This window comes from Ascaphus truei, unplaced genomic scaffold (genome assembly GCF_040206685.1).
Source record: "Ascaphus truei isolate aAscTru1 unplaced genomic scaffold, aAscTru1.hap1 HAP1_SCAFFOLD_1112, whole genome shotgun sequence".
In the NCBI taxonomy this organism is placed as follows: domain Eukaryota; kingdom Metazoa; phylum Chordata; class Amphibia; order Anura; family Ascaphidae; genus Ascaphus; species Ascaphus truei.
The window spans coordinates 86351-109414 of record NW_027453978.1 but is presented as its reverse complement, the minus strand read 5'-3'; positions in this window follow the sequence as shown (position 1 = coordinate 109414).

Genomic DNA, 23064 nt, shown 5'->3' with positions numbered 1-23064 from the left:
TCCACACCGGGGGAAGGAACAACACAGATAACATTCCAAGAGACACTGTTTTTAAGTTTACCTTTTGCTTCATTCATTGTAACATCGCCGGAAGAAGAGATCAGTGTATCTCGAAAGCTCGCACAAATAAAAGCATTTCGTTAGCCACAGAACGGTATCATCTATTTATTTTTTTATTTTTTTGATTATATATATATATATATATATATATATATATAAAAACAAAAAATGTGGCGCCAAAAAGAATACTCTATTGCTATGTATATTAATAAACTGTAGTGCTAATATCTAATATACGATAAAGTGTGTAAGATTCCTAAATGTGTTAAAAATCAAGATGAACATATGTGAATAAACTATTATATACTAAGCATAATATACAAATAATCTTAAAACAACACCATGGAATATTACATTAATGTGGGTAAAAAATAAAAATAAAAAGTGTGCAAAAAGTGCTGAAAAAGTGAAAAAATGGAAAAATGAAAAATAAGTGTAAAGTTAAAATATAAAATCCAACCAGTCCTTCAATAATCAGTCCATAATTGGAGATATAGGATGTGTGCAAAGGGATCTTCTGCTGCTCTCACAAGGGATAAACCACCTCCACGGATATCTACAAACAGAAAAAGAGAGAGAGCGCACACCCCATAGCATAATACTGCGTAATTTATTGTAAAATTAGGGAAGGGATGGAAGGGGGGGGGGGGGGAATCGCACTCACAAGATTAAAAGGTTTAAAAGGCAGTTTGTGAATTATATCACCACCATCCGGTACTGCTGGGCGAAGTCACTTCCAGATAGCTGATCAATATCACCGCCAACCGGATAAGGACGCCGTTACACCGTCTGTATGCTGTTCCAATTCAGCTCTCCACTCCGAATGGCCGCTGTAATCTTCCCGCGCTTGGTATGGCCTCGTGCGCGTGCGCAGCGTCTTCGTGACGTAATCGCGCTTCCCTGACGCGTTTCGTCACCAATCGGCGACTTTCTCAAAGGGCTGATGAATCATGGGTAAAAGTCCTGCCCTTTTATACAGCCAGTCCAGTGATTAATGATTAATCGTAAGGTGATGTTTTAACCCTTAATGTGCTAATAGGGTGCTGCTCAATTGAATAGATACTACCAATGGCTGACAGCAAAAGAGGCAAATTAGGAACCATAATATATGGAGATAAACACTTAATGTGGGAGGATCTATATCACTTAATTCATATTCAAAACACATAAAATTACATAGTTAAAACTACATTACACTCTAAGAATAAAAATGGATGTAATTCATATGTTGGGATGAGTTAACTGACAGACAAAATACATCTAGCTCTAATAAAAATACCCTTATTGGTCAATTAGTTACTGCATTAAAAAAATGAAATAATAATATATTCCTTATATGAAACATATAAATTAAAATTAAACATTGAATTATACTAATAAACACATAACAAAAGTGTTAATGGTTAACAATGTGTTATTCCATCAAGGAACAAGGAGTCTAAGGGGTGTATATGGGAGAGAGAAAGAGTTATAGGGATGGGTGTATGAGATACACCACAACTGTTTATATGTGTATGTAGATAAATGTAGAGATTAATTTATTATATTTCATTATATTATTCCTGGGAAATATCCTCTATGCTTATATATATGTGTATAATTCTTAATAATTACTATGTTAATAATAATATCTAAATGTGATTTAAATTTCTAATAAATGTTTTATAATTAAATGTGCACTCAGTGATTTCTCTAAGGGCCGGGAATGGGGAATGACGTGATGGGAATTTTTTTTTTCGTGAAAGGAAGGGGAAGGGATCGGGATTGGGAAGGTGAGTGGTGAGGGGATGTGATGGACTTGGGTGAATTGGGAGGGAATATACCAGGGAAAACTATTAGAGATGTAGGAGTGGGGGAAAGGGAGGACCAAGGAGAGGGCTGTTTACTTACTTCTACAGTTAGAGCGACGAGAGTCCAAGCTGGCAGGAGATCAGACTAGAGTACAAATAAAGGTTAACACAGATTCCCAGCAAGCTCAAACTCCCACACCTACCACAAAGTGAATATATATTTATGTCAACCAGAGAGCTACTGAGCGTGGCAATTGTATATAACAAGAGACAGGGGGTGCCCAATGCTGCATCCAATTGACAAAACATATAAAGTAAAATACTTCAATAATAATAATTGGTTATTTAGTTAACCCTTTGGCCAAAGGCGTCATAAGCCTGCATACCAACGTCAAGGTATAACCAAAATAATGCAGGTCCTACACTACACTGTGAACCCTTCCTTTTACCTCTGTGAGAGGGGAAAAAACCATAATGGGTCTTGTTCCTGCAGCAAGTGAAATGACCTTCCAAGTTAAAAGGGTGAAGGAGGAGGAGTGAGCTCTGGGCCTATTTTGATCTGGTTTGAAACTGATTGGCCGGCGAAGCCGGCCAATTCAGTTGAACAGCAATTCTACTTGTTACCAAGTAGAACAAAGATAAACCAGTCAAACAAAAATTAAATGAGCCCAACAAGTGCACTGATGAAGTGCACTTAAAACAGAAGGGTTAAATCTGAAGAACCCTGATTGGTGGATACCGAGCAAAGCACCCCGCCTAACGCCCACTGGGAGGCAAACTCTGAAACCGTCCCAGTAGACTCGGCGTACGAGTACTCTGCCCGAATACGGGAGTGCACCAGCGCCCGGAACATGACCACGATGTTTGTCGGGACCCCCCCCCTCCAAACACTGCTTCCTGGTTTTACAAATGGCTACCTTAGCCAATGCCAGGAGCAGGTTGACCAGGAGATACCTAGGCTTATTGTCCCGGGACACTGGGCACCCAAAAATAAAAAGATGAGGTGAGAAGTGCAACCAGAACAGCAGGAGTAAGCTCCTCAAGAAGAAAAAGAGGGGCTGCAGTCTGGCACAACTCGAATAAATGTGATATACGGACTCCCGCTCGCCACAGAAGGGACAGGTGGCGGGGGAGTCCGTGAAGTGTGCCAAATACTCTCCTGTGCTCAGTGCTCCGTGGAGGACTCTCCAACTCAAATCCCCGGCGGGACGGGGAACCAAAGATGAATAGAGTTCCCTCATCCTCGTTCGCTGGGAATACCCGCCTCCAGATGGTGTCTGGGCGGGTGACAAGGGAGAGGTAGTGCACTATATGGAGCACCAGAGAATACAGGACTTTCCTCGGCATGCCGCGGAAACATGCCGGGGATATTTCCCCCAACTTGCTGAGGTTGGGGGAGAGAAGAACCCAAGGGGGTTGCCGTGACCTTGGTTCTACGCAAAGATCCGGAGAGCCGAAGTTGATAGGATGACAAGGCTTTCCGGTCTGCAATACCCCCTTAATGAAGGTGCGGGAGTCGGGGTGTATGGCATCTTTAATCTCCTGGATCAAACGACGAGGGACGCGGGCAGAACGCAGATCCATACGGGGCGCGAGCACCTCTGCCCCTACCCAATCCCGCCGCTCATAGTCCAGGAGATCCCCGACTCTGGTCACCTGCGCCAGGATTAGCCGGCGGCAAATAGAGGGTGAATCCAACATCCGAGCCCCCACTGCCGGATTATACAGCAGGGGCTCGGCGAGGAAATCAATCCCCACCGCCTGTTTCTTCCTGGTCGCGGAGACCAGTTTCCATGCCTTCAGTAAGTCCCGGTAGTATGCCGGCAGCTCCGAGAAGTTTCTACCTAAACCCTCGGGCCTGATGAAAAAGAGTTGCCGGTCATACCTCATATTGCGCAGCTGGCAAAAGAAAAAGGTTGCCAGCTGGCACCACTGTGGAGACGGATCTGCGAATAGGTATCTCTGCAGGTATTGGAGGCGGAAAGTGTGTAACTGGGAGCGGACACACACCACTCCCTGTCCACCCTCCTCCAAAGGGAGACACGCAACTCCCACAGAGACCCAATGCTTCCCCATCCAGAGAAAATCCATCAACTTCCTCTGGATCTTGTTGATAAATTCGGGGGTCGGACCCATGGCTATCAGCCGGTGCCAAAGCTGACTGGCCACCAGCTGATTGATTACCAGGGTTCTTCCCCTAAGGGAAAGCATCCTCGACAGATACACCCAAGACCCCAGACGAGCAATTACTCGTTCCTCAAGATCACTGAAGTTTTCTGGGGCTGGGTCTTCCGCAGCAGACAGGTAGACTCCCAGATATTTGAGAGTATCGTTCCCCCACGAGATATTACGAAACGCGGGGGGCAAAGAGTCCACCTGTAAGGGACCCACCAAGATGCCGGAGCACTTGGACCAGTTGATCCGAGCAGAAGAGGCCGCGGTGTAGACCTCTTGGCACTCCTGTGCCCGCTCTAGATCATCTAGGTCCTGGGCCACGAGGAGCACATCATCGGCATAAGCCGACAGGACTACCCGCATGTCGGGCTCCCGCAGCACCAGCCCGGTAAGCCTCTTCCTCAGTAGGCAGAGGAAGGGCTCAATGGCCAGCGCGTACAGTTGCCCAGACAGGGGGCACCCTTGACGCACTCCCCGACCAAACACAAAAGGTGCCGTCAGGGACCAGTTAATCTTCACCAGACACTCTGCAGAAGCGTACAGCATCTGGAGAAAGCCCACAAATTGTGGGCCGAAGCCAAACGCTCGCAGGGTCTGTATAAGGTAACGGTGATCCACTCTGTCAAACGCCTTCTCCTGATCTAGGGACAGGAAGGCGAGTGATAGACCAGTCCTCTGCGCGTAGTGCATCAGGTCCCGGACCAGAAAAATGTTGTCATGAATGCTCCGGCCCGGGACAGTATAGGACTGGTCGGGGTGAATCACCTCTGCCAGCATGGACTTGAGCCTCAGCGAAAGCGCTTTGGCTACAATCTTATAGTCCGTGCTGAGCAGTGAGACCGGTCGCCAATTAGAGATCTGACGGAGATCCCCCTTCTTCGGCAGTAAAGACAGTATTGCCCGCCGACACGAAAGTGGCATCTCACCGATCTCCAGGGCTTCGGCTAGGACCTCGGTGAAATCAGGTCCCAGCATCTCCCAGAAAAACCGGAAGAACTCCACAGTCAGTCCGTCTAGCCCAGGCGCTTTTCCGCGGGACATGAGACTGAGGGTTACAGAGAGCTCGGCCAGAGTCAAAGGTAACTCAAGCCGCTCCCTTCCATCCTCACCTACCGTGGGAAGCCCCTCCCATAAGACCCTGCATTTATCTGGCTGGATGGACTCCGGAGAGAAAAGATCTACATAGAATCTCCGGGTTCTGTCCCGGATGCTCTCCGGGTCAGTCGGAGGGGTACCGTCCTCTGCCAACAGGCATGTGATATGTCTATGGTTTCCCCTCTTTTTCTCCAGTGTGTAGAAGAGGCGCGACCCGCGATCCATCTCTCGAAGGAAGTTGATGCGGGATCGCACATACGCCCCCCGAGCTCTCCGATCTTCCAAGTCCCGGAGAGCGCACTTCCTCTCCACGTACATACTCTGCAGGTATTGGTCTCCCGCCACAGACAGCCGCTTCTCGAGATCGAGCACCTCCTCCCTGAGGGCCTCGATCTCAGCATTGCGCCGCCCGCTGGCACCTCTGGTGTACTTCTGACATACGAGGCGCAGATGAACCTTGCCCACGTCCCACCACTGCTCTAACGTGGCAAAGTCTGACCTGCAACCTCTCCAGGCCATCCAAAAGTCTCGGACTGACATCGCAAACCCCTTGTCCTCCAACAACGTATTGTTGAAATGCCAATAAGCGGCCGAAGGTGCTGCAGGTAGCAGCATCACCGTCATGGACGCACAATTGTGGTCCGAAAACGGCGCCAGCCTAATGGCACTGGACTGGGCTCGCGACAGGCTGTGGCTGGAAATATACAGCCTGTCGTTCCGGGACCAGGACATCCGTTCACCCCTAACCACCCTAACATGGGTGAACTCAGTGGATGCCTCAGGATGTTGTTCTCGCCAGACGTCTACCAAGGAGTAGCGGGTGATGACCTCCCGCAAGGCCGACGCAGAACACGGGTGTGGCTCCTGACCATTCCGGTCCTTCCGAGCCTCGAGGGTACAGTTAAAATCACCCCCGAGCACCACGTATTCGTCCGCGTCGACTGTCTCCAGGTATTCAGACATTCTGACGAAGAACTGCCTTCTCAGAAGTCCGGTGGCAGGAGCATACACGTTCAGGAAATTAAACGTGTGGTCCTCGTGTTGGACCCTGATATGCAACAGGCGACCTGGAACAACAGCTTTGGCAAGCAGCAGCTCTGGTTGAAAAGACTCAGAGAACAGGGTCACCACCCCACTAGATGTTGAAGTGAGATGGCTGAAGAAGACACTGCCTCGCCACTCCAAATGCCAGCTGGCTTCAGCCTCTGGAGTGGTATGGGTTTCCTGCAGGAAACTCACAGAATACTTCCCCTTCTGCAAAAAGGAGAGTACCTGGAACCTGCGAAACCCATCCTTACAGCCGTTAACATTTAGCGTACCGATGCTTAACGCCATTGGTAATCAGGAGTTTTTTGGTTCCCCACAGGTGCTCAGGGTACTATACCCCGAGAAGCCTTTACGTGGTCTCGCACCACTTTTTCAAACTTCAGGACACGAATATGGATAGCCCCGGAGATTTTGGCGTTGTGATTGGCCCTGATGTAAGCTCCAAGAGAATGGAGAATGACCGAGGCATCTTTCCACTTCTCAAGGGCCAACTTCACCTTCAAGTTTTTTTGCTTGTGGAGGGTATCCTCTAGGAAAGCATCTAGCTCCTGGGCAGGGATAACAGGGGTCAAAGAGTCCACCAACTCCACGGTGCCAGAAGACTCCTCACTGAGCCCCAACTCCCTAAGCTCCTCTTGACTGAAAGGCTCAAGACCCTCACCCTCCCCTGCGGGGGTCTCTCTCAGTCCTAGAGTGGGTTCCCCCTTCGGTGTTTCCACGAGGGGGTCCACTAAAACCTCCACTTCCAACCCCGGGGTAGGATGTTCAGGGGTATCTGGTGGCGGCATGGCAGAGGCAGCGGTTTCTGGAGTGACCTGATTCTTCAGCAATTGCCTGGGAACTCTGAGTGGAAGAGAAGCAGGCTCCAGCACAGCTACACACAGGAAAACAGGGCCTATGCAGAACCCTTCCTTTTACCTCTGTGAGAGGGGAAAAAACCATAATGGGTCTTGTTCCTGCAGCAAGTGAAATGACCTTCCAAGTTAAAAGGGTGAAGGAGGAGGAGTGAGCTCTGGGGGGAGGTGCCACAGCCTCCAAAGAGACATAGGTTAACACAGATTCCCAGCAAGCTCAAACTCCCACACCCACCACAAAGTGAATATATATTTATGTCAACCAGAGAGCTACTGAGCGTGGCAATTGTATATAACAAGAGACAGGGGGTGCCCAATGCTGCATCCAATTGACAAAACATATAAAGTAAAATACTTCAATAATAATAATTGGTTATTTAGTTAACCCTTTGGCCAAAGGCGTCATAAGCCTGCATACCAACGTCAAGGTATAAGCAAAATAATGCAGGTCCTACACTACACTGTGAACCCTTCCTTTTACCTCTGTGAGAGGGGAAAAAACCATAATGGGTCTTGTTCCTGCAGCAAGTGAAATGACCTTCCAAGTTAAAAGGGTGAAGGAGGAGGAGTGAGCTCTGGGGGGAGGTGCCACAGCCTCCAAAGAGACATAGGTTAACACAGATTCCCAGCAAGCTCAAACTCCCACACCCACCACAAAGTGAATATATATTTATGTCAACCAGAGAGCTACTGAGCGTGGCAATTGTATATAACAAGAGACAGGTGCCCAATGCTGCATCCAATTGACAAAACATATAAAGTAAAATACTTCAATAACAATAATTGGTTATTTAGTTAACCCTTTGGCCAAAGGCGTCATAAGCCTGCATACCAACGTCAAGGTATAAGCAAAATAATGCAGGTCCTACACTACACTGTGAACCCTTCCTTTTACCTCTGTGAGAGGGGAAAAAACCATAATGGGTCTTGTTCCTGCAGCAAGTGAAATGACCTTCCAAGTTAAAAGGGTGAAGGAGGAGGAGTGAGCTCTGGGGGGAGGTGCCACAGCCTCCAAAGAGACATAGGTTAACACAGATTCCCAGCAAGCTCAAACTCCCACACCCACCACAAAGTGAATATATATTTATGTCAACCAGAGAGCCATTGGTGCGGCTTGGGTAGGAAGCGTCTTGCCCTGGATACACCTGGAGCACCGACGACAGTGTCTTTCCACTGACTGGCGCATCTTTAGCCAAAAGAATCGGTCTCGAACCAACCCAAAGGTCTTCTCCACACCAAGATGTCCATGCTCGTTGTGCAAGGCTTTCAGAACCACATTTAATTTTTTAATCAAAAATTTCTCGCAACACACAATTGTTAGTTTCTGGGTTCTTTTTCAACACTACAGTAAGTGAATCAACCCATCTGATTCTTGATAGAGGAACATATAATTGTCCATGACTAAAAACAGGCTTAGGGAGGTAAAGGCATATTTTATCACACGTTCGACCTTGTGACATATTGATGGTTATTGAAAAATCCAATTGTATGGGAAATTGTTTTCATTTGAAACTGAATGGTAAATTTGTGTCTGATAGAATGAGTGTGATTCTTGTGTAGCCCCGAGGTATTTTTTCACTTACTGGCCCCCCTCCGCAAGTGCCGTGCGGTAGCGGGTGCCGCCGGAGGCTGCGACGGACCCGCCGGCACTTCACGAGGGTGGGGGCCAGTGAAGGGAGCGCTCGGCATCCCTGGAGGTCCGGGCGGCTCCGAGAGCAGGGCGCCGCCATTGCGCGTTAGTTCGCGCATGCGCAGGGACAGGCAGGCGCAGGGAAGGCCCCAGAGGGATCGCGCATGCGCAGAGAGGGGTAGAAAGTTAAGGCAGCCCCAGAGAGATCGCGCGAGGGCAGGACAGGGAAGAGAGAGGTTGAGGCGGCCATTAGGGGTTCGCGCATGCGCAGGGCAAGTGCGCACGCGGCCCCAATGCTTAGGCAGCCCCCTGGGAACTACAATTCCCAGGAGGCACCAGGTGCCTGATAGTGGCCAATAGGGCTGGAGGATGCTCAGCCCGGGAATATAGATACATTTCCCGGGCTTTGCAAGCGTCAGTCAGGAAGAAGCAGAGGAAGGAGAAGGAAGGGTGTAGGGAGCGAGTGGCTCCTGCACCAGGTAAGGGTTCTCCTTAGGTCCCCCGGCAGGCCCCAATTCCCTGTTAGGGCAGGGGGTAACTGAAGAGGGACGGCCCTAGATAGGGAAGGTCACCCCTAGGTGTGTGAAGGTGCAGGTTTGGCAGTGCCACAGCGGGTAGTGCAGTGCGCACTGGCAAATAGGCACAGAGTGCGAGCAGTGGGTATTTGCTGCGGGTTCCAGTGGATGTTGTGTGTATCGTTGCTGTGTGTTGTCGCTGCATATGCTGGGCGCAGTGTGTGCAGCGTGTGTGAAAGTCTGCAGGCTGACGGTGTTAGCTGTGTGTCTGCTGCAGGCTGTTAGGAGTAGCAAGTAGTTAGTAGTTACAGATAGGACTAAGGACGTGGGTAGCTAGGGGAGTGGGGCAGGGTATTACTCCGCAGGCCCTAGGAGTTTTCCCCCAAGCCACCCCAGGTTGCGGTTCATCAGGGACAGGCCCTAGGTTAGGGTTCCTGTCACGTTAGGGATAGATAGGGATAGCGGTGGTTGCTGGTCCCGTGAGAGGGTGTGTTACCGAGAGACGGTTGTGTTCCCGTGAAGCGGTGGGACCCTCGTTGGGGTCCTGGAGAAGTACCTGGATAGGATCAGACGGAGGCTTCACACGTCTGACCCTTTTAGAAGAGTGTAGCAGGCCCGAGCATCGGAGTGCTCGGAAGGTATTTCTACACATGTGCACCAACAGGCCTAATAGATAATTTAGTGACTGCGCAGTCACCCACTACCTCCGCAGGAGTACGGGACATTGGGTGTGGGGGATCACAGGACACTGGGTGGGAACACCAGACATTGGGCTGAGGTGATATGGTTAAGGTGATGCGGATAGAGCATGATGTTATGTAATGTGTTATATGTTCTCAAGTAAAGTGTTAGTTATTGTTTTATCGTATATGTGTGTTATTGTATTTCTTACCCAGGGCTATCTTTCATAACGGGGATCCTGGGTAAATGGAGGCGCTGCACCAGGTAAATGGTAAGGGTTTCCCCAGACTCCCAGCTAGCGGAGGCTCAGATCTCCTGGAGCCACAGGTGTTATACAGCTACCAGTAGTCCCTTAGAAGAGGTGTGCCGCAGGGAAAGGGACCGGTTAGACCACAGGGGCCAATGTGAGATTGGGTGGGTCAGGCCGGTTCACAAAAAGGGCTACATTTGGAGGCGCTGCTGAGATATCAGACCTGGGGTGCCTGTATGGTTTTTTTCTAAATTGTGTCCTATTTTTGTTCCACCATGTGGGTGCTCTCAAAGCAGGAGGTCTAGGCATGGGCCTTGAAAGTGAACGTGACTCCTAACCGCGTGGTTGCCGTCGGGGCAGTCCCTGCTGACGTGTCCCTGCTAGATGTCCAGACGCAGGTTAGGAAACTCCCTGGGCTAGCTTGTACGTGGGTCAGAGGGCGACGGTATGATGACACCGTGCAATGGAGTACTGTCCTGATATATGTAGGCCAGACCCTAAGCGAGGAAGATGGCCCTAAATTCTTAACTCTGCCCGGGGGTCCGACCGATGGGTGCCCCTTTATCTACCCTGACTTGGCAGTATCTGCCTGCACCGAGAGTCCTATTGACATTGACAGTGAGCCCCACCTAAAATGGCGGCTCCCGCCAAATCACCATGGCACGTGCGCGGCTGACTGCCAGCCTGCGCAGAAGAATGTTGCAACCAGTTATCCAGGACTGGCGGGAAAATCAGAGCCCCGCCCCCACACTGTGAGTGACTCAGTACCGAGCTCGCAACATTCCCCAAAAGACTGTGCTGCTCCTCCTCTAGAGTCCACCAGGGGGAGGGAGTGTCTTGAGCAGAAATCAGCAATTTCTGTTCCCCCTAAGGAAAGCAAGGGATGCCAAGAAAAACACCCTTGGCTGTATAGAATCATACGGGCCCCCCATTTAGTCTTGCCAATGGTGGTATGCCCGTGTGCGTTAAAAGACTGGAAGGTGACGGGTGGCTGGATGGACGGAGCATCTGAGTCATCAGTTGCCCTCACGATGACAGTGGTAGACGGGGAAGAATGCCTGCACAGCCGTCTGAATGAATGTGAGTGTGCCGTTGGGGAGCTGACCCAAGGGCCTAAGTGTCCTGACTGTGCGGCGCAGTTCCTGCAACCCAAACCGCCAGCGGCAGAGGACACTGTTGCAGAAATGGAGTGTTCCCTTCCCGAGGATGAGAGAGACTGCAAGGGGTTACACCCTGATGTGTATGAGCCCTGGAAATTGCCAGGAATAGAGGTCACGGTGCTAATGTGCCCCTGCCTGAGTGAAGCCCTTAAAGAGGGAGTCGAACCGTCCCAGTTACAGCTCGGTTTCAGGTCAACTGAGGTGGACGGAGAAACGTTTACCCAGTGTTTTGGCCTCAAATGTGGCTGTTCCCGGAGGGAGGCACTGGCGTGGGAGCCCCAATGTGAGTGTTGCGGGGCCTGGTTCCTAAAGCCTATCCTACCCGAGGCGGCGGAACCAGCAGAGAAAGAAGAGGAGGGGCCGTGTGCCCAAATGGACTTTCTAGACGCTGAGCCGGAGCCGCTGAAGGCGGAGCTCCAGATGTCGGGACCCCAGATGTCGGTTCCAGACCCGGTTCCCGAGCAGGAACCACCGATGCCAGAACCACAGATTCCGGAGGCCCAGGGTAAGGTGTTTGTACCCCCGCCCATGTGTGGTGATTCCAGCGACCAACCGAGCGTGGTGATGCGCCTGCCGGCGGACCACTCCAGTGAGGTCGCCGAGCAAACCACCTCAACTGATGCAGACCATGATGTGGGCCCGTGTGCCCTGCAACGGCCAGTCCGGCCTACCACCGAGGTACCAGCGGTCCCAGGCTTGGGATCAGAACCTGCTGACAATGATAGGGGTAAGTTGACTGCCCCAGGGGTGTCGGGTGTGAGCTCCCCGGTGATCGTGGAGCCTGGTGACTCCAAAGGTAGGGTCATCCGGGCAATGGGCTCACCCCGTCATCGCGTCCTGGTGGAGGTGTCTCCCCCAGAAGATCTCTGCAGATCATGGAACGAATCCGACCTCATCCAGGTATCCGGTGTAGCGGACCGGAGCGACACATACTCCTGCACGAGGAGTCTCCAAGCTTGGCCTTCCCGAGATCTGGGCCTACCCGAAGAAGTTGTGCCGTCCGCTGAAGAAGTCACCGTTAAAGGGATGGTTGGAGTGGACAAAGACCGCTCTGGTAGTTGTGGCCTCTCCCAGGTGCGCAATGGAGCGTTATGTTCGCCATGTGGTGGACCGAGGCAAGAGACTGAACCTCCCTGTCTCCCGTGAGACGAAACCGGAGGGTCCGGCAAGGGTCAATACCCCGGACCCCTTACTATTTTTTCTGCGAGAGGGAGAAGGTGGGTTGGTGCAAGGGACAGGTCTTGAGCTCCAAAAGACTCACAGGAGTCAAGGTGGGATACCCTCACCCAATCTGTTAGGGGCACTCCACTCTGAGACTCAGCTGGCCTCGGGTATCCATATGAGTATTGATGATGAAATGCATGCTACATGTGATGTGAATTATGCCATGTATTTTTCATTATATAAATCTCTGTATGGTTGCTACCCAAGCGAGATCGTTGGGATTCTGCGAGGGGGAGAATGTAGCGCCGAGGTATTTTTTCACTTTCTGGCCCCCCTCCGCGAGTGCCGTGCGGTAGAGGGTGCCGCCGGAGGCTGCGACGGACCCGCCGGCACTTCACGAGGGTGGGGGCCAGTGAAGGGAGCGCTCAGCATCCCTGGAGGTCCGGGCGGCTCCGAGAGCAGGGCGCCGCCATTGCGCGTTAGTTCGCGCTTGCGCAGGGACAGGCAGGCGCAGGGAAGGCCCCAGAGGGATCGCGCATGCGCAGAGAGGGGTAGAAAGTTAAGGCAGCCCCAGAGAGATCGCGCGAGGGCAGGACAGGGAAGAGAGAGGTTGAGGCGGCCATTAGGGGTTCGCGCATGCGCAGGGCAAGTGCGCACGCGGCCCCAATGCTTAGGCAGCCCCCTGGGAACTACAATTCCCAGGAGGCATAGAGAGATAGGCACCAGGTGCCTGATAGTGGCCAATAGGGCTGGAGGATGCTCAGCCCGGGAATATAGATACATTTCCCGGGCTTTGCAAGCGTCAGTCAGGAAGAAGCAGAGGAAGGAGAAGGAAGGGTGTAGGGAGCGAGTGGCTCCTGCACCAGGTAAGGGTTCTCCTTAGGTCCCCCGGCAGGCCCCAATTCCCTGTTAGGGCAGGGGGTAACTGAAGAGGGACGGCCCTAGATAGGGAAGGTCACCCCTAGGTGTGTGAAGGTGCAGGTTTGGCAGTGCCACAGCGGGTAGTGCTGTGCGCACTGGCAAATAGGCACAGAGTGCGAGCAGTGGGTATTTGCTGCGGGTTCCAGTGGATGTTGTGTGTATCGTTGCTGTGTGTTGTCGCTGCATGTGCTGGGCGCAGTGTGTGCAGCGTGTGTGAAAGTCTGCAGGCTGACGGTGAGAGCTGTGTGTCTGCTGCAGGCTGTTAGGAGTAGCAAGTAGTTAGTAGTTACAGATAGGACTAAGTACGTGGGTAGCTAGGGGAGTGGGGCAGGGTATTACTCCGCAGGCCCTAGGAGTTTTCCCCCAAGCCACCCCAGGTTGCGGTTCATCAGGGACAGGCCCTAGGTTTGGGTTCCTGTCACGTTAGGGATAGATAGGGATAGCGGCGGTTGCTGGTCCCGTGAGAGGGTGTGTTACCGAGAGACGGTTGTGTTCCCGTGAAGCGGTGGGACCCTCGTTGGGGTCCTGGAGAAGTACCTGGATAGGATCAGACGGAGGCTTCGCACGTCTGACCCTTTTAGAAGAGTGTAGCAGGCCCGAGCATCGGAGTGCTCGGAAGGTATTTCTACACATGTGCACCAACAGGCCTAATAGATAATTTAGTGACTGCGCAGTCACCCACTACCTCCGTAGGAGTACGGGACATTGGGTGTGGGGGATCACAGGACACTGGGTGGGAACACCAGACATTGGGCTGAGGTGATATGGTTAAGGTGATGCGGATAGAGCATGATGTTATGTAATGTGTTATATGTTCTCAAGTAAAGTGTTAGTTATTGTTTTATCGTATACGTGTGTTATTGTATTTCTTACCCAGGGCTATCTTTCATAACGGGGATCCTGGGTAAGTGGAGGCGCTGCACCAGGTAAATGGTAAGGGTTTCCCCAGGCTCCCAGCTAGCGGAGGCTCAGATCTCCTGGAGCCACAGGTGTTATACAGCTACCAGTAGTCCCTTAGAAGAGGTGTGCCGCAGGGAAAGGGACCGGTTAGACCACAGGGGCCAATGTGAGATTGGGTGGGTCAGGCCAGTTCACAAAAAGGGCTACACTTGGAATAAGTACTGTGTCTGAGTTTGCTGCTCCGATCAATCTTGCATCAATTATTTGTGTTTGTATTCGAGTAACAGTAAGTCTAGTACCATTATATGTCTTCTCAATGGGATTAGGTTTCTAAGGAACATGATAATGACTCTTACTTTAATTTTCCGTTCATGAGGAGGCATTCCGGTTGAAGTAAGACTGTTTAAGAATTCTTCCGGGAATGCACGCTGATCAGCAGTATCATCACTCACAATAGTAGCCACGCTTTTGAAGACCACTTCAGCTCCTTTAATATGGCTGAGTACAGATGGAGGGCTCCACGGATTTTCTCAATAAACTAATTTATTGCCAATAGACTTAACGTTTCGGCCACACAGGCCTTTCTCAAAATCAGAAATGGCATAATGTGCACAATCACAAACTCAACACTCTTATAACCCCAAACCAGGTGTCATGAATAGTCTAATTAGTCAAATTCAGTTCCTCATCATCCAGCGCCGTCGCTCTGTTAAAGTCTCCTTCCTGGCTGACATCATGTGCGGGTATATCCTCCAATAGGAATCTTCTTCTGTATTCACGAGATTCTGTATTCTGTAGGAACGAGAGTTCCTGCACCAAATCTCCTCTGGTAAGATGGAGTGGTGTCAAAAGGGAACCTCCTCATCATTTGACGTCATCCCGTTGGTGCCCTCATCAGCGTCATGAGGTCATCGCGTCTGGATCCCTGTGGTGCTCCCGATGTTTTAACTCCATATACAGATTGGCAGAGTAGCCTGCCATGCATCCTGATTGGCGACATTCTAGCAGAGTGACGTCATAGTTTCTGTCTCTTAATGCCATGTTCTTATTGATCCGCTGCCAAGGCAACCATTGACTATAAACAGAGTGAGAGGAATTGAGTACACAGTGTAAATAAAGTCCTGCGCAGTGCTGTCACATGTAACAGATGGATGATGGATTATAGTGCTTAACCCTATTACACCCACTGTAAATAAATAAAATTATATATATAAAAAAGTAATATACAGTACAGCAGGGCACCGCTTCTTGGCGCTCCGCTTTTCGGCGATCCGCTGATACGGCGGAACCGAGAAGGGGGTCGCCATGTTGAATGTGAAATCGCGCATGCGCAGAACGGGCAGGTGCGCCTGGCGCGCATGTGCAGACCGCAGGTTGCGCATGCAGACCGCAGATCGCACAAGCGCAGAACGGCAAAAATGCCGGTTTGCGCATGCGCAGCACTGAAAATTGCCGGATCCGCTTTCCGGTGATTTTCACTAAACGGCGGGCCTCTGGAAAGGAACCCGCCGTATACCCAGGGGCCCTGCTGTATATATTAAAAAAAAAAAAAAAAAAAAGTAGGTACCATACAGTAATGATATTAGAAGGGAATACCCCATAACGGGGCCTGTATCTCGGGAAGCATGGGGTCCCCGGACATAAAACCAACGAGGTTCAGCTCCAGAGACCCCCTGCACATCTACACTATGAATGAAATGTGTATTAAAAAACATAAATTTCGGCCGAGATTTTCACTAGCAGAGGCGGCTCTCTCAGAGCAGCTCTCTCTGCAGCAGAAATGTATCGCCAGGTTAGGCCTTTTCACAGGGTCGATCCTATCTCTGGCAGCAAATCGCTCATTTTGGGAATTTTGCTGTGAACGGTAATGAAGGCTTGCTGAATACCGTGATAGCAACTCTCAAAAAAACGGCGATATAAATACCCTGGAGATATTTTTTTGAACCTTTACAGAATAAGGCCCTATATCTTTTTCTAATCCTTCTACTCTTCTTCGTAGTTCCGTATCATTTATCTTAAAGTGATTTGTTGTTTCAAATGGTTCTATTCTTTCATTAATTTTATTTATTTCTTCGTCCAAAACTTTGAAGTTTTTATTATGTTGCTTAGTGATGAGACGTATTTAATTATTAGAACATTTGTCTAAAATAACATACCAAGCTAAATTAAACTCTTTGTCTACGTCACATGTGGGATTTTTAATTAACCTCAGACCTCGGGGTACTGTATTTTACCATCTTTTAGATATTTTTCTACAAAAGGCTAAATCTAGCCATTTCCTGGTGGCTTTGAATAGGAGTGCTTCTAATTTTACAAACTTAAAATCTAAATTATCATCTTTTAGAGGTTTGGGGTTTTCCTTTTCTATAACCTCTTCATCTGAAAAGAAAGATCCCAATCTGTTTTTCCTAGATTGTCTTCTAACGAACACATTAGGTGTATTAACCTCTTCGACTGAAGGTGCAGCCATTACCCAAAAAAACAAATTGTGATATTACACTGGCGACACACTTTATTTGAGCTCGGCTAGTCCCACGAATTCGGGTATACCCGGGTGTATTGAGGTTTGTGACTGTTTTCTGCCCGAGTGCATTGAGGTATTTTCCAGGCAGGGATTGAAGCATTTTATTCCCGCTGGCTGCAATACTGCACAGTATATATATATATACTGCATTACAATTCATGAATTTATGCCATCTGGTAGACACGCGAAGCATTGCAGCCTATTAAATCATTATCATTTAACAGATCAGCCGCCCGTCAGCCAGGCATGAACCCAGGCTGGGAAGGCAAACGCAACGGGGCTTGTCAGAGGTGAGGAGCGGCGCATTCCAGGTATCTGCCAGGTACATACCGGGTATTTGCTCGAATAAAGTGTGTCGGTGCAGTATCAAAAAAGTGGTATTACGGCGCTCCTATATAGAGTAGTGAGTGCTTGGTGCTTGAATAAGTGATTATAGTACAAAAAAACAAGTGTACAATAAGTGTATAAAATAATATAAACGTGCAAGTGAGAAACTAATAAGTAATAGTTTGCTGCTCAACCCTCTGAAGAAAGGTTTTTCTTCTTCTTTGTATTTGGTTTGTAGCTCTGGGGAGCGCAGGTATCACCATAAAAAATAAAGGCATAAGAGACTACAGTAGTGTAATCAGCTTCCCACAATTGGAATCTAGGATATCTGCCAAATGGAAACTCACACTTTTCAGGATGTAAAATAGCGTTTCCCACTTTATATGTGGTTCGCGAAATGAAATTAGAATGCTCCTCTAGCAATGGTCTTACTGGTTGTAGTCACAAAGTGATGTATCCTCGGTAAGAAAAATAGCACAAATAGTGTAACTCTGTATAAAATCACATCTATATCGGATACAATATTGCACTTACATAAGTCACAGAAGTATTAGGCACGTAATAATTATAGGTGAGTGGCTTGAGCCGTTTCTCCCCTGTCCCAGTCTGCGTCTCTTTCTCTGTCCTGTTCGCCGTGCTCCCGGTGAGCGACACGTCACATCCCCCTGCTTCCCAAGTTACAGGCCCCCGTATGGACTGTCGGTATCTTCTGTGCGTTTAAATCCCCCAGTCATGTGATGCAGGACATTTAAACAATGCAGGGAAATACCAGCAACCCATACCGGGGCCTGTAACTCAGGATGACAGGGGTCCCCGAGGCTGAAATGAATGCGGTGCAGCTCTGGATACCCCATGGTTCAATACTCTGTTATTAAAATAAAAACAGCTTCATTACCTTATGTCATGCCTGTATGCCTGCAGACCTGAGGTGGGAACGGTATTACACCACACACCCACAGCAGTGGGAGCAAGCCTGGAGTGTGGTACAGCGTTGCTGGGCCTGTTGGAAAAGTGGTTAGGATACTTGCAACGTCTTGTAGGATTAAACGTAAGAATGGTCGTGTCCGTGTGCCAATGTCCAGGGGTACAGAGAGCAGAGTAGTCGTAGTTCAAAGCCAGGTCCAAGGATTCTAGAGGTCAGCAAAGTAGAGTTCGTAGCAAGGTTCAAGGGTAACAGAGAGTAGGGAAGTCCAGGACAAGCAGGGGTGTAGGACCAATATGTCAGGCCAGAATCTGCACTCATGTTAAGCTTCCATTTTGTCTGGTCTTAACTAGTTAAGATTCTGTAGTCAGCCTTTTGCTGAAATATAATTCATAAATGCACTCAGTTTCTGCTAAATTGCATTTCCTTTCTTCCTGGTCAGGATATTACTACGATACTTTTGTGTTGTCAATTTCCTGATGTTTTAGTTAGAATATAATACAATGGTTCTCTGCAAGAAGCAAAATAGTGTAATATAGTTGCTAAAGACTCAAGGTCTCTTTTGATAACAGACAATGAATAAGCTATATAGTCAGACATTGCTTGTATTGGGAAAAGACACGTCCCAAAAGTCACGCCACTAATATGTCCTGCCCCTAGATCACGCCTCTAATCAAAGCTACGCCCAAGACACGCCTATGATACGCCTATGTTACGCCTATGTTACGCCTCTAACCAATATCTTTTTTTTTCTGTATAAAAGTCATTACCCTATGAGTAATAAATTGAGACAAAGGATTTGAAACCTGGCTTGCGTTACGTTTCATTACGTTCGTCTTCCAGGCCTGATAGTTCCACAAAGATCGAAGATAACAGTGGCAGGGCGTGGAAGCTTCTCCGGGGGAGTCTGCTGCAAACGGTGCAGATAGTGTATCCAGTCACAAGGCTTCAGTTTACTTGGCAGAGGAAAGGTTCCTCTCGGTTCTGAAGCCAGGGGAGGAAATAACGGATTTTCCTTCAAGGGGTCAAAGCCAGGGAAATCCAAAGTAACACAGGAGCAGGTACAAGCAGGAACACAGAGGGAGCACAGCATAGGTCAGCACACACAGGGAAACAGGAACTATGCAGAGCGATGATAGAGAGGACAGACAGGGATTATAAAGGAAGACACACCAATGGGAGAGAGGGGAGGAGCAGAGAGAGAAGTGGGAGACAACCAGGATAGGTCAGGGAGAGAAGAGGGGGAGACAGAGGGATCAGAGAGAGAGATAGCCTGCAGGGAATGGGAGGAGGAGTCAGGAGAGTGACGGGCCTTAGAAGAGGAGCGTGTGCGCGTGCCCTCTGTAAGCTGAGAGTGCTCGCGCACAGGCTGCATCACAAGATGCACCGAGCGCCGCGCCGCGGGCACCCCAGCGGAGGGAAGCAGAGGACCGGACGGGATCGCCACCAAGATGAGGGACTGGCAGCGGGCATAGCGAGTGTCTGGGAGCGGGGAGCGTTGCCGCAGGGGCTCGGGGACCACGCGGGTGTGCGAGACTTGTGGGGCATGCGCTGAGGCAATGGGGCAGTCAGAGAGGTAGACGGAGCGGGACAGGACTGGGTAAGAGCAGGGAGATTGGCAAGGGAAGGGACAGAGGGAGAGAAAGAAGGGGAAGGAATCCCCTGAACCGTCACACCTTAGTGGCAAGCTGCTAAGGCAGCGATTCCCGACCTTTTTTGTTTGGAGGAACCCTTGAAGTATTTTAAAAATTCTCGGGGAACCCCTATCTGGCTGACACATATTAGGTTAATTTCACACCTCACGAGCCCCCTCTATTTCCCACCATCTACCCATATCTCTTCCCTCCGTCTCACTCTCTCCCCTCCCGCCTCGCATGTATTTCTCCCCTGCCTCCCACTCTCCTCTCACTCGCCCCTACCTTCCGTTAATTACCCGACTCTCACTCAATCCCCCCCCCACAAAATACCTACTAAAAAACCCCACCCCCCTAAATACACATACACACCGCAATGCATAATAAAAATACCCGCCCCCATCAATACATATTAAAAATGCCCCAGCCAAAACATATTAAAAAGACCCCCACCGCCCCAAAACATATTAAAAAGATCCCCAACCCCAATACACACTTAAAAAAAGTGGATGTGTGCCAAGCACGTGCATTTTAAGTGAAACTTCTTCTTCTTTGGTCACTGTTTTGTCACAGAATTTGTACTTGTGATGGTAATTTTTTTAATTAAAAATCAAAACTCTATTTCAGTGACAAAACGTAAAGAAGTTTGACTTAGAACGTGTGTGCTCGGCACACATCCTGTTTGAGCTATTTGCACTTCTATATTTACAGTATACTAACTGTGAATTCCTTGTGTGTGTGTATGTGTGTCTCTGTGTGTGTGAGCGCGAGTGTGTGCGCGTGCGCATGTGTGACTGCGCTTTGTTTTTAAAAGTTTTTATTTTTCATTCATTTGAAAAAGTTTTCTTCAGGTCAGAGGACCCTGTAACACAATGTATAATAGCATATACCTGTAGCACATGCCAGCAGCAGTGTGTGTCAGTCTGTGTGTCTGTGTGTCAGTGTGTGTGTGTGTGTGTCAGTGTGTGTGTGTGTGTGTGTCAGTGTCAGTAGCACATGCCAGCAGCAGTGTGTGTCTGTGTGTCAGTGTGTGTGTGTGTCAGTATGTGTGTGTCAGTATGTGTAAGTATTTGTGTGTGTCAGTATGTGTCAGTGTGTGTGTGTGTGTGTGTGTGTGTGTGTGTGTGTGTCAGTTTCACATGCCAGCAGCAGTGTGTGTGTGTGTGTGTGTGTGTGTGTTTCTGTGTGTGTGTGTGTGTGTCAGTATGTGTCAGTGTGTGTGTGTGTCAGTGTATGCGTGTGTCAGTGTCCGTAGCACATGCCAGCAGCAGTGTGTGTCAGTGTGTGTGTGTGTCAGTGTGTGTCAACACATCACTGATTGCGTGTCTGCGTGGGGTCACACCTACACAATATTTTCCCTACCTGCCTCCCCTGAACATATGCCTAAAATCTGGTGCTGTTGTTACCCAGTATCGCCATGTTTTGTATCCTCAGTGTATAGGAGTGTCTCTCCCTCATTCGTTCTCTCTATTACATGTTATTTCCCCCCCTCCCCCACATACCTGAGCCCTGGGATCCCACTCCCTGATCTCCCCCAGTATCGCTCCCTATCAGCAGGTGTACAGTGACTGGCAGTTTATTCTCGCGCCGATCGTGCCATCGCACTTTCAGGCCCCGCCTACTCCCCGGGGCAGCTCCTCCATCTGGGCCTGCACTCTGACAGTTACAACGCCGCTGGTTACCATAGCAACACCAGCGGCGGGCAGCCACGCGGGAGTCGGGTGAGATGGGAACGCGCGAGGGTCAAACAGAGCAACTTAGCGCAACAGGACATATGCCTACCGCAGGCGAGGGGGTGGGGTTGGAGAGCTGGGGAGTGCCGGGAAAGCCATCGCAGGCTACACAGTGAGTGCGGGCGGCCCGTGCCCATAGGTGGAACCCCTAGGACTGCTCCACGAAATCCCAGGGTTAGGAATCACTGTGCTAATGTAATGAAGGTGTTAAGCCTGAGTACCTGGTTTCTTGGAGATAGAGGGAGTGGGTGAAGGGGGTAGTTGCATCAGGGTTAGTGGTTAGGCCTACCGGGAAGGTTGCGGAAGGAGTTAACCCCTTCATTACCATAGCAGTGATAAACACTATGGTAATGAATGGGTTAACCCTTCCCGTTACCCACCCAAGAGGCCTAACCACCCACCCGGGGGCAACTACCCCATTCACCCACCCCCACTACCCCCAAGACACATTAAAATACAACAACTCTACTACCCACCCCCTCTACCCCCAAACCCTTCCCCTCCCCCAACACATACAGTACAATGGCCAACATTCCTATTGTCCAAATATGGATAATAGCGCATTTGCCTATTAAAATTAAAACAGTACCCAGCCAGCATAAAATAAATGAAAGGTGGACTTACTTCTGTCAAGATGAAGGCCGTCCTCGTCCTCATCACTGTCCTCCGCGGACAGCAGCATCATTAAAATAAAAAAAGATCTGCTCTTAATTACATTAGCGGTTGGTAATCACTATATTAATTAAGGGGTTAACCCTCCCACCATCAAAAAGAGAGGGAAGCATGCTACCTGATTGGCTACCTTCCCTCCTTTTTGATGATGTCACAGCACTCCAAAAAAGGAGAGGCATCACATGGTATATCTAACAACCTGGTTGGTTGGTGCACCATGTAATGGCTTCCATTTTGAATTTTTCAGAAGTGAAGTCATCTTTCAAGGAGGGAAGCATGTGCTACCTGATTGGCTGGATTCCCTCCCTTTTTGATGACATCACATCTTTAAAAAAATGGAAGGTATCACATGGCATACCAACCAATCGGATTAAGGGTGTACCATGTGACAGTCAAATGTGACATCACAGGCCTTCATATAAGGCCTGTCCCGTCTCATTTGAGCCCAAGAAGCCGTCGGATCAACATCTGAACAGTTGGGTTACAAAGAAGAGAAGAAGGAAGAACTTAAGAACACACCGGAGACTCCTCTTCAGTCAACAGAGGACCATTGACTTCTTCGCATCAGGCTGTTGAACATCCCATCGAGGGTCAAGAGTTGGTGCCAGAGTTGGACAAGGGTGCATACGGTAAAGGTAAGAAACACATTGATTGTCTTTTAGTTGTGTTTTTTTTTTTTTTTAGGTTGCCCATTGATTGGCTACATATGCAAATTCGTTTGAGAAGTGCTCAAAATGCTTGGTGAGTCACATATCGAAGCTACTAAAATAGGCCCCCTATGACAGGACACATCCCTCACTAGTGCTACCACGCAGGCTGCTGGCAGTGTACTTTATTCGAGATCCCCAGAAGACAAGGGATTAGTGAGACTCATGCATATAGAGAACTCCCTTCTTGGATGTAGCAGTGATTACAATTTAACTCCGATTGCACGTACCTATTATGTATAAGATTAATCTAAAAAGAAGCTGAGAAAGTTCTTCTTTCGTAGCTATTACACTCTTAATAAT